The sequence below is a fragment of the Canis aureus genome, chromosome 1 (assembly GCF_053574225.1).
Source record: "Canis aureus isolate CA01 chromosome 1, VMU_Caureus_v.1.0, whole genome shotgun sequence".
NCBI lineage: Eukaryota > Metazoa > Chordata > Mammalia > Carnivora > Canidae > Canis > Canis aureus.
Genome location: NC_135611.1, coordinates 88,314,620 through 88,327,180, shown reverse-complemented (window position 1 = coordinate 88,327,180; position 12,561 = coordinate 88,314,620). Strand labels below are relative to the sequence as shown.

The following is a 12,561-nucleotide window of genomic DNA, read 5'->3' as shown; positions in this document are numbered from 1 at the left end:
AGTTTGACTTCTTCTTTGCCAATTTGAATGCCTTTTATTTCTTTTTGTTGCCTGATTGCTGAGCCTAGGACTTCTAGTACGATGTTGAATAGCAGGGGGGAGACTGGACCTCCCTGTCGTGTTCCTGATCTTAGGGGAAAGGCTCCCAGTGTTTCCCCATTGAGAATGATATTTGCTGTGGGCTTTTTGTAGATGGCTTTTAAGATGCTGAGGAATGTCCCCTCTACCTGTACACTCTGAAGAGTTTTGATCAGGAATGGATGCTGTATTTTGTCAAATCCTTTCTCTGCATCTATTGAGAGGATCATATGGTTCTTGTTTTTTTCTCTTGTTGGTATGATCTATCACATTGATTGCTTCATGAGTGTTGAACCAGCCTTGCATCCCAGGGATAAATCCCACTTGGTCATGGTGAATAACCTTCTTAATGTACTACTGGATCCTATTGGCTAGTATCTTGTTGAGAATTTTTGCATCTGTGTTCATCAGGGAGATTGGTCTATAATTCTCCTTTTTGGTGGGGTCTTTGTCTGGTTTTGGAATTAAGGTGATGCTGGCCTCATAGAATGAGTTTGGAAGTATTCCATCCCTTTCTATCTTTTTGAACAGCTTTAGTAGAGTAGGTATTGTTTCATCTTTAAATGTTTGATAGAATTTGTCTGGGAAGCCATCTGGCCCTGGACTTTTGTGTCTTGGGAGGTTTTTGATGACTGCTTCAATTTCCTCCCTGGGTACTGGCCTGTTCAGGTCTTCTATTTCTTCCTGTTCCAAATTTGGTAGTTTGTGGTTTTCCAGAAATGCGTCCATTTCTTTTAGATTGCCTAATTTCTAACTTATTGGCGTATAGTTGCTCATAATATGTTTTTTAAATTGTCTGTATTTCCTTGGTATTGGTTGTGAGCTCTCCTTTTTAATTCATGATTTTATTAATTAGAGTCTTTTCTCTTGTTTTTAATAAGGCTGGCTATGGTTTATCTATCTTATTAATTCTTTCAAAGAACCAACTCCTGGTTTTGTTAATCTATTCTACAGTTCTTCTGGTCTCTATTTCATTGATTTCTGCTCAGATCATTATTAACTCTCTTCTGCTGGATGTAGGTTTCACTTGCTGTTCTTTCTCCAGTTCCTTTAGGTGTGAGGTTAGCTTGTGTATTTAAGTTTTTTTCAATTTTTTGAGGGATGCTTGTATTGTGATGTATTTCCCCCCTAGGACTGCTTTTGCCATATCCCAAAGATTTTGAACAGTTGTATCTTCATTTGTATCTCATTTTCATTAGTTTCCATGAATCTTTTTAATTCTTCTCCAATTTCCTGGTTGGCCCATTCATCTTTTAGCAGGATGGTCTTCAACCTCCACATGTTTGAATTTCTTCCAAATTTCTTCTTGTGATTGCATTCCAGTTTCAAAGTGTTATGGTCTGAAAATATGCAGGGGACAATCCCAATCTTTTGGTATCAGTTAAGACCTGATTTGTGACCCAGTATGTCGTCTATTCTGGAGAAAGTTCCATGTGCACTTGAGCATAATGTGTATTCGGTTGTGTTCGGATGTAAAGTTCTGTAAATATCTGTGAAACCCATCTGGTCCAGTGTATCTTTTAAAGCTCTTGTTTCTTTGGAGATGTTGTGCTTAGAATATCTGTCATTTGCAGAAAGCACCATGTTCAAGTCTCCCAGTATAAGTGTATTATTATCTAAGTATGTTTTAACTTTGGTTATTCATTGATTGATATACTTGGCAGCTCCCACATTAGGGGCATAAATATTCATGATTACTAGGTCCTCTTGTTGGATAGACCTTTTAAGTATGATATAGTGTCCCTCTTCATCTCTTACTACAGTCTTTGGGATAAACTTTAATTTATCTGATATGAGCATTGCTACCCCAGCTTTCTTTTGAGGACCATTTGAATGGTAAATGGTTCTCCAACCTTTTATGGCTGTAGGCATCCTTAGGTCTAAAATGAGTCTCTTGTAGACAGCAAATAGGTGGGTCTTTCTTTTTTATTAGGGCTGAAACCTTGCGTCTTTTGATGGGATCATTAAGCCCATTCACATTCAGAGTTAGTATTGAATGATATGAATTTAGTGTCATTGTAATACCTATTCCGTCCCTGTTTTTGTGGATTATTTCTTTGGGCTTCCTCTTTCTTTTACAGAATCTTCCTTAATATTTCTTGCAGAGCTGGTTTGGTGGGCACATATTCTTTCAGTTTCTGCCTATCTTGGAAGCTCTTTATCTCTCCTCTATTTGAATGAGAGCCTTGCTGGATAAAGTATTCTTGGCTGCATGCTTTTCTCATTTAGTACCCTGAATATATCCTGGCAGCTCTTTCTGGCCTGCCAGGTGTCTGTGGAGAGGTCTGCTGTTAATCTAATATTTCTCCCCGTATAAGTTAGGGATCTCATGTCTCTCGTTGCTTTAAGGATTTTCTCTTTATCTTTGGAATTTTCAAGTTTCACTATTAAATGTTGAGATGTTGAATGGTTTTTATTGATTTTTGGGGGGAGAACCTCTCTATCTCCTGGATCTGAATGCCTCTTTCCCTCTCCAAATTAGGGAAGTTCTCAACTATGATTTATTCAAATATGCTTTCTGGCCCTCTCTCCCTCTCGGCACTCTCTGGAACCCCAATTATATGTAGATTTTTCCTTTTGAGGCTGTCATTTATTTCCCTTAACCTTTCCTCATGGCCTTTTAATTGTTTTTCTCTTTTTTCCTCAGCTTCCTTCCTTTCTATCAACTTGTCTTCTATGTCACTCACTCTTTCTTCTACCTCATTAACTGTTGTTGTTAGGACCTCCAGTTTGGATTGCATCTCATTTAATTGTTTTTTAATTTAGGCCTGATTAGATCTAAATTCTGCAGTCATGAAATCTTTTGATTCCTTTATGCTTTTTTCCAGAGCCACCAGTAGCTTTATTTTTATTTATTTATTTATTTTTATTTTTTTTATTATTTTTTTTTTAATTTTTATTTATTTATGATAGTCACACAGAGAGAGAGAGAGAGAGGCAGAGACATAGGCAGAAGGAGAAGCAGGCTCCATGCACCGGGAGCCCAACGTGGGATTCGATCCCGGGTCTCCAGGATCGCGCCCTGGGCCAAAGGCAGGCGCCAAACCGCTGCGCCACCCAGGGATCCCCACCAGTAGCTTTATAATTGTGCTTTTGAATTGGCTTTCTGACATCAAATTGTAATCCAAATTCTGTAACTCTGTGGCAGAGAGTACTGTTTCTGAATCGTTCTTTTGTGGTGAGTTCTTCTTTCTAGTCATTTTGCTCTGGCTGTATGAGGGGGCTGAGTCAAGAATATCAACCATGACCTAAGTAAATTTCATCCTAGATGATTCTGCTGAGGTCAGAGACCAGAAATTGAAAACAAAGATCAAAACAATATACAAAAAAGGACCACTAAAGTGAAAAACAAATTTTAAAACAAAGTAATAAAAAATAAAGGGCCAAAATCCCAAAGGAGAAGAGAAAAAAAAAAAGAAAACAAAGGAAAAGAAAATAAAAGGGGGCATCTGGGAGATGGTGGTGGTGATGAAGTTGTAGTGGAGGGAGAATATACTCTACCTGAGGGGCTCTAGAGGGTGATCCTCTTGTTTCTGAGTATATTAAGTTCTGTATGTTAAAAGATGCTCAGTCCCAAATTATATAAACCAGAAATACTTGTAGAAGGCCCCAACATTGACCACAAAAACATAAATGAGATAAAAGAGGGGGACAGAATGGGAATAAGGAATCTCAGAGAATGAACCAGCACAGTATACCACTTGGTTCTGGGTGCATGCTGGTCATGTTTTAGAAGGTATTAACTTCTGCCATTGTAGAACAAAATGAGACAGAGATAACAAAAACAGAAAACAAACAAAAAAAACATATCTTGATATCTCCCCAAATTAAGTTGAGTATGTTGAAGGGAATCTAGAAGTGGAAAATATATCTAGGACCTGTAATTGTAGAAATATGAAAGTCAAAAAGGAAGATTCTTAAAAATGAAGAGATGGTAAAATATTGTAGTTAAGGTGGGAAAGGAGAAAAAAATTGGAAATTTACAGTCTGATAGAAAAACCAGTTGTACTGGAAAAAGGAAGAGAAAAAAATAGGAGGGGTATCCTCTCGTTCTATATACTGTAAATCCCTTGACTTCCCCTGGAGCTTTCCAGCGCTGCTTGGTCAAGAACTTGCTCTTCCCCTGTCCTTCCAGCTGGTCTTCTGGGGGAGGGGCCTGCTGTGCTGATTCTCAGGTGTGTGCACCTGGGGGCGCTGCCCCGCCCCCTGCCAGGTGCGGCTCAGTGGGAGCTGTTTGTCCTGTGAGGTCTCTGTCCCCTGGCGGCCCCACCCCTCCCAGGCACAGTGTGACACAAGGAAGACTAACAACACTGGCAGCGGCCAGCTCTCCAGCTCTGGAGTCAGCTCACCCAGTAACTACCGCAGTCTCCCAGTCCGTACTGGCCTGGATGCTCTGGGGGCGAGGGCACTGACCTGCACAGCAGGAGAGTCCTCGCTGTCCTGTGCCCTCCCTGCCTCTGCCTGTCCCCGGGGGGAGTGCATGATCCTGGGCTGTGTCCCCCAGCACCCTGGGATCTGGGGCCTGTGCTGCTGGAATCGTGCGCCCGGGCTGCGGCTCCCAAAGGCAGCAGGGTGCAGTGCCCTCCCCCTGGAGCCGCCGCCTGACCCACCGGCTTCTCCCTGAGGCACCGCCGGGCGTGCACTCTAGCCTTTACAGAGCTCGGCCCACAGTCTGTGGCATGCTGTCTCCCCCAGACACACTTCCTTTATTAGTGACCCCGGGAGACTGGAGGCTTCACTGCCCTCCTGTGATTCTGTCCAGTTTCCCTGCTGAGTGCCTTTCCATCCGGGAAGAATCCAGTGCAGATTTTTAAAGTTCCTGCTTCTCCGGGGCTGGGCTTTCCTGTAACCGAGACTCTCTCTGCCTGGCCTTAGCAGGACTGCTCGTGGGGCCCCTCCCCCACTCGATTCTTTTTCATCCCCCCCCCCCCCCCCCCCCCCGCTTTCCTACCTTGAAGGGGAAGTGAAAACCCTTCTCTCTGTAGTGTTCTAGCTGTTCTCTCTTTAAATCTCAGGTCGAATTTGTAGGTTTTCAGGATGGTTTGAAAGTTATCTAGGTAAGTTGGTGGGGCAGGTGAGTTGAGGACCCCTGCTCCTCTGCCATGTTCTCCCGCACAAAATGTCTCTTAATTAATCAAGAGATTTGTTTGTGGAGGTGAGAGGATGAGGGGTATACCAGGGTCAACAAAATACCCTGTAACGTGGCATTTTACAAACTCCTTTAATAACTAGAGTTTTTTCCCCATCAGAATGCAAGCACTAACAATATCATCAATCCTCATTACTCAATGAATTCCATATTTGCAAGTTCTCCTACTTGCTAAAATTTAGTTGTAACCCCCCAAATCAGTACTCACAGTGTCATTCACGGATACACACTGAGTGGTGAAAAATGTGAGCCACCTCATGTGCACATTTCCAGGTGAGATGTAGCAAAGCACAACTCTGCCTTCTTGGTTCAGCTCTCATACTATACACACGTGTCCTTTTCACAGTCTATTTAGTACCATAATTTTTGCATTTTTGTGTGTGGTTTTTGTTGGTGATTTTGCTGTTTGAAATGGCTTGTGAATATGAGGTTAAAGCACTGTCTAATGTCTCAAGCACAAGAAGACTTGTGATGTGACTTATGGAGAAAATACATGTGTTAGATAAACTTACTTCAGGCCTGAGTTATAATGCTGTTGGCCATGTTCATTGTTAATGAATAACAGTATATATTAAATAAAATGTCTTTAATCAGAAACACACTTAAAACCAAATATTGTGACCAGAGGCTCTCAGGAACCTTAACCCCATGTTTTCCCTAAGAACAATGGTTCAGTATTTGCTAATTCAGTGTTTGCGGCAACTTTATAGAACATTACTATGAATAATGAGAATTGACTATATAGCAATAGACTGCTATTTTTTTTACTGGTAAAATATATATTTATTTTGGGGCAGCATGACTTGTTACTATAGGAAAATTTGTCTTCCACTCATTTTCCTAAAGCAGACAAACTTTCGTAATTTCTGTAATGATGTTATAGATAGATACGTGACACAGAAATATGGGTACTTACAAGCATGATGAAATTCTAAGTATTGAGTTGTGCATTATGTAGATATGAGTACATGTCATCATTACCAGAAATTTGAATGTCTTTGCTTCCTTTGAAAAATGTCTAGCATTAGAATGAAGCTACTTTGCAGTCTGCCTGGGGTTAGGGTGGAAGGTGTCCTAAATGATAATGCCCCACCCCATTTCACTGATCACTTGTAATTCTGGCCTGGTGTTTTAACAGTGCAGGTCCTAACCTTGACTCATCTGTGAGGCTGGCCTGGCCTATGTCTTCCACAACCTGCTGTAGCATACTTAAGTGGACTGGAAGGTCCATACTGAGTATCCCCAGGATGATCTCTGAGGATGGTGGACTTCTGGCTTTCATGAAGGTGTAAACATTCTGCTGGTTCCCTTCCCTGCACTGAAATCTGGAAATTCCAGCAAAGACATGGAAAGGCAGAATGAATCCAGAGGCAGACTTGAAAACTGAGTCAATACTTTGAGAAACTCTAAAGAAAATGATAGGCTTAGAGGAGGAGAGGGCTGGGAGATGGGAAGGGAGAAGAGAGAAGGCAAAAATTGGCTTCTGGATGGAGCCTTGAGCTAGTCCAGACTGGGAACTGTGATCTCAGTCGACCAGGCTTACACAGGAGCTGAATAAGCCTTGTCTATTGTGTTTGCAAACTTGGAGTATATGCTCCGGTTGGATATTTCTGAATTGACTTTGCCTGTTGGTTTCAGTCCAGGACAGAAAATAAGACACTAGGGTTTTGCCTAGTAGATGATTTGATGCTAGTAGTCTACCTCCCTGAAACTGATCTCAGCACTGAAATATGTAATGCCAGCCACAGATGGCCAACGAGGCCCTGAGTTGTCTCTCCCAACTCCAATTTGAGAAAGCAGTCTTGGATATGGAGGAACTAGGCAGTGCATTAACAGAAAAAGAAATGCCAGTGAAAACAAGTGCAGTTAAGCCCCGAGACCTGCAGTAGAGGAGCTTAACTCCTCTCTCCCTCCCTCACAGTGAAGATACCAGCTGAGCCTCTCTTATTAATGGGCCACCCTTGTAGTCATCAAAGTAGAGGCAGCCGATGGTTTTAATACAGATGAAGTCCCAGTTAAAAAATATCATGACACACCTAAAGAATAAAAGTATCATGAAGAACAACAAGCCATAGGCACCCTATCCCAGAGGAGCAGACCTGATGCAACAAATGGAACAGGAATTTAAAGCTGTATTATTTGGGGGAAATAAAGGAAACGGTTGGCAAAAGTAAGGAAAATAATAAAAATCAAGTTGATGTTCATTTTCCAGCATCAACGCTGGATGCAAGAGCCTAACATTAAGTGTTGAAGGAAAAGAATTTTGAACCTAGAACTATTTAAATGGGAGGATCAAATAAAGGTATCTTCAGGCACACAAGGACTGGTTTCAGACTTACTATCCTGCCATGCATAACTATAGAACCCATAAAAAGTAGTAGGCAATGGTTGTCATGTGTTGGGTAGCAACTGTGTGGCTCTGTGCTCCTTGAGCGAGAGAAGAGCCTCTCATTCTCCACTGACTTACTCTCCAAGGACACATCTTTCAACTTCGGTGCAGGGAGGTGACCTCAAGTATAAAGCAGTATTCTTGTGGATCTGGGAAGGAGGAATAGGAATTTAGAGCTTCTGATGTGACTCAAATTCATAGGCCAGGGTATTGGAAGGAAGAAAATTGTGTATGGAGGTGGGAACAAGAGTCTACATGGGGTATCCCCTCAGGTTTCTTGGTCAAGGATGAGGCTCTGTATGCACTAAGGAAATAATAGCTAACTCTGGTTTTAAAAAATCATATAGAACTGTCTGCAGTGTATTCTGAAATTTTCCAATGGTGCTGCCTCCTGCATGGCAGTATTGTGTAGTAGGTTCCAGGGCTGTGTTACCTGCCTTCAAATCTTGGCCCTGCCACTTACCAGCTGTGTGATCTTGGACAAGTTTCCTAGCCATTTTGTACCTCAGTCTCTTCATTTGTAAAATGAAAGTTATAAAGGTGTCCATGTTCTGGGGTTGCCGTGATGACTAAGTAAGTTAATATGCATAAGATAATTAAAACAGTAATTGATGTATACATGTTAAGTGCTGTGCAAGTTGGCCAGGCTGGACACTTGGCAAACTCTTTCAGCCTAGAAACCCCTATCAATTCAACAAAGTCTTCTTAATTTATTTCATTGATAATTTATACCTTCTATTTTCGCTATTCTTTGTTTTTGGAAATCCTTTGTTTGGATGTTGAATTGCTTGGCCTGGTCTTCTAATTTTCTTGTCTGTCTTATTTTTGGCTTCTACTATCTACTCTCTGTTTCTTCAACCCTACTGTTGAGTATTTTTGGTTTTGTTTTTATAGAATCATTTTTTAAATTTCATGGCTGTAATATCATCTATCTAGGAATGTTAATGATAGCTTGTTTTTCTTAAAATTTTTCTCCATGTATAGCCTCTATTTCCTCTAAAATGATTTGTTGTTTCTGTTTGTTTGTTTGTTTTTTTATTGTATGGTATTTATCTTCCATGCTATAGGCTTTCTTGAGATGTCTGATAATTTTTGCCTTTCTGCTCATGATTAAGAGCCTGAGAGTGAAGCTTACTGACTTGGAGCTTTACTGGAGTGATCTAGATGAGTCTTTTTTTTTTTTTTCCCACCAGAACCCCTGATGTCAGTAGTCTTCCCTCTTGGGCTGATCAGATTCCCCAGAGGAAGCGCCCTTACTTGACCATCTGACAGGTAAAAGTCTTGGAGCGAGCAAGGTATTTTGCTGGAACATCACTATTCATCTTTCATTATGTATGGGCACTGAACCATGTTGTTGATCAATGACTTTCTCTTTTACCCTTTCTAGTGAATAAATTTCCAGCTTTTTGCTGGAAGAGAGGAGGGTCAGTTACCCAGCATTGGGGAATGGCAGAGGGGCCTGGAGCTCTAACTGCTTCTCAAGTAGTGCTAACCCAATCCTTCCTTCCTGGTTTAGGATTTATTTAGGTTTCTGCTAAGTCAGAGACTACTTGTTCATTTTCTCTTAAGCTTCTAAAATGTGGTTCTCTTGTCCCTTTTCCTGTTTTCCTTATTCTTATAGGTTTATTTTTTAAAGCCTCTTTGATATGGTTTTAGTGGAGCTTTTTGAAGAAGCAAAATGCAATGTGTACATTTAATCTTAACTCTGAAGTTGCCAAGTCTCATCTGAAATGTCATCTCCTCCAAAGGACCTTCCCTTCCTACTGCTACTTCCAGCCCCCACGATTTGGTAGGTCCCTTGTGGGTGTCCATAACACTCTGTGCTCCTTTCATCCTAACACTGTTCATCTTGATTGCAATTACTTGCATTCCTGTTTACCTTTCTTGCTAAACTCAATGCTCTAAAGGGCAAGGCTGTCACAGCTCTATCCTCAGTGCCTCACAGAGAACTTGACCTATAGCCACTGCACAGTAATCATTTCTTGAATGAATAAATTATTTCTGATGTTGAACAGAAAATTCTAAGGAAGAGAGGTATTGCTGTTTCTTATCTTATTTGATTTAGGGCTTCGAGGCCTGTAGAACCAAAAGTTGTTCCAGTTCTATTCTGATAAATGCATTAGAAGACATAATCTTTTAGAAAATCAGTCCTTATTAGTTTGAATTGCTAAATTACCTGTTTGCCTTATTTGATTATTATCAAGGAAATAAATACATGAGCACCTTCAACTGTCCTTCACTAATTCCATATGTAATTTCTCCTTTAAGTTAACATACACTAATTGCAGGGTGTACCATACCATAGAATGCTGTTATGTTTTAGAATCTTCTCTCTTTAATATTAAATATTCTTTTGCTTCTTGCCAACTGTACAGCTGTGGAAGTTAAATGTCAACTTTAAAAGGCAATGAATAAGAATGAGTTTGCTTAATGGACCAAAGTAATGTGCTTCAACTTATAAAAGAAAGGCTGTAATCATAATGTAAATTTAAACTTCTAGTTACCTCTTAACAAAAAAATCAGAATATAGGAATAGCTTTGTTAAGGAGACATTAGTCAGATGCATTTATCTTAGTTTTTAGATAACATCTATTATATTGTGATGGCATATGACAGTCTGTTTCTTTTCTCGTAACTGAACTGATAGCCAGCCCACTTTATTTTGGACCAGTGTGAAGAAGACACACACCTTTCCTCCTTAAATTGCCAGCAAACATCTCTGGAACATACTGAAAATCAGAAGAACTAGAATGTTTGGACACCACTCCTGACCTTAACTAGAGAAAAGGACTCTGTGGATATATCCTTCTATGTCACAGACTGAGATAATTTTTTTTTTTTTTTTTTAGAGCGACAAAGAGAAAGAGTGCAAATTGTGAGGGAAGGGGGACCTCGGAGGGTCAGGGAGAGAGGAAGAGAGAGATTCCAAAACAGGCTCCATGCCTAGCACATGGAGTGTGACACGGGGCCCAATTCCACAACTCTGAGACAATGACCTGATCCAAAATCAAGAGTCAGACACTTAAACATACTGAGCTACCCAGGCACCCCAAATGAGAAATTTTTAAAAATTATAGTATAGAGAGCAAGAAGGTCTAGACTAAAAGTGGTATCAATGACATAACTTTAAAAATGAGATGTATATACATTGAGGGTAGATTGAACTTGTCTAGAACTAGAATTGTTGTTACTCTTGAGAGTTGGTTACATTTCTCTCAGTAAGTTTCCAAGGAATTTACATCGACCAGGGATGGAAGGGGTGAGAGTCAGGAAGGTTTGAAGACCTCAGCCATCAACAGTGTTCTTCTGGTCTCAGATGGGGACAGTTGTATGTGTAGAGTGTCTCTGACATACACTTCTTTTATTACATGGGTGGAGATATTAAAAGCACAGAAACGTAATGAGACACATTTCCTTTAAGGCACATAGAAAATATGGATAAGAAGATGAATATAATTAGTTAAGAGGCCTTTTTTGTGCTCCTATTTTGTTCTCAAGAATTCTGAAGCAACTCATTTAATTTGGAAGCTCTTTACAGAAGGCTAGTTCACTGATTATCTTATACAAAATCATCTTATGGTTGCCCATAGGAACAGACAGTTGTAGCTGCATCATTCTAAGGAGCAAAGTTTTCCATATATAATGTTTGGACTGCATCTGTGACCATTAAACAACCAACCAACCAGAAACCAAAACAACAAAACAAACGAAACAACGACAAAAGCTGTATCAAGCAGATCCAATATTGCAAATGAGATTTAGTATAAATATAATTTTAAGACCTAATTCCTCAGAAGCCCTTATTTAAATATGCATATGTAACCATGCATGGTCCTGGAATAATGGTTCATAGGAAAAGCTAGTTTTTTTTTTTTGACAGGGAAAGGCCAACTCTGGCATAGAATACACGCTGTGTGAGAAGCATGCACACAGGAGCCTGTGTCAGTTTGAGGGCAGCCAAGAAGTACTGACTACCTACTGGAGGATGGAGAAGTATGAAAAGTAGACCTCTTACAAAGACAGCTGCAACTACTGTGTCTTATCATTTTTACCAAATTTCATTGTCTCCCGGTGGTAGTGATTAGTGTATACTGTCAAAATTTTATAATAAATGTGTCTTGTTTCCAGAAGTTATCCAAATGTTTATGTGATTCACATGACTGGAGAAGAAAGAAATTAATAGTGTTTTGGACCACAGGGTAGCTATTGGATTTAGCGTGGTTTTTCAGAAAAGGCCTGGTATGGGAAAATAGGAGATGTGTTCTACTTCTAGACCTGCACTAAACCTGCTATGTGACCTTGTGCTGGCTAATAAACCTCTCTGAGTTCCAGTTGTTTCCATCTGCAAAATGAGGGGATTGAACCAAATGATCTGTAAAGTCCTTTCCTGCTCTAAAATGTTATGGTTCTAAGGAGAAAAGCATCTGTAGTCACATAAATGGACAAGTTAAATGAGGCCAAAAAGTAGTTCAGGCAGTTAAGTTTTCATTGTTGGCATAGAGCACTTATCCATATGTGTGTGGAGTGAATACTTCACAGTAGCCATAGTGAGCTCAGGCCGCAGCTTAAACTCTTTCAATTTATTTCTCTCACTGGGGCATTTAGCATCTGTAAAACCTTTAGCATTCTTCAGAAGAAAGGAACTTAATATGAATAGTAAGAGGTGTTTTTTCTTTTCTTTTCTTTTCTTTTTTTCTCTTCAAGTACAGTTCAAGGCATTTGCTTTCTTTTCTAATCAGGCACTTATGTGGTGGGGCCTGTCTCTTGGTAGATATCATCAAGATGTTGAACATTTTTCTAGAAGGAAAAAAGTTTTTTAAAAATGCCCTATGATGATGGTGATGAAGATAACAACAAAGAAAATGTGAAGTGGAGAGTGATAGGGTGAAAATACCAGGAGTGAGACAGACCAGAATCCCATGCTTGATTCCCCATCTTACTCATT

General features: G+C 40.2%; 1 protein-coding gene across 10 annotated transcripts in view; it reads left to right on the top strand.

Moving 5' to 3' along the window:
* The window catches only part of CFAP95 (cilia and flagella associated protein 95), a 141,728-nt gene that overhangs the window by 86,870 nt on the left and 42,297 nt on the right, over positions 1–12,561 (top strand). The window contains exons 5-6 of one of the 10 annotated variants that reach the window (XR_013385256.1): positions 8,810–8,888; positions 9,238–9,405. The exons of 8 other annotated variants lie outside the window; for them this stretch is intronic. The gene's annotated coding sequence lies outside the window, so the exon portion shown is untranslated. The remainder of the gene's footprint in view (positions 1–8,809; positions 8,889–9,237; positions 9,406–12,561) is intronic. One more of the 10 variants, XR_013385257.1, reaches the window with a different exon arrangement.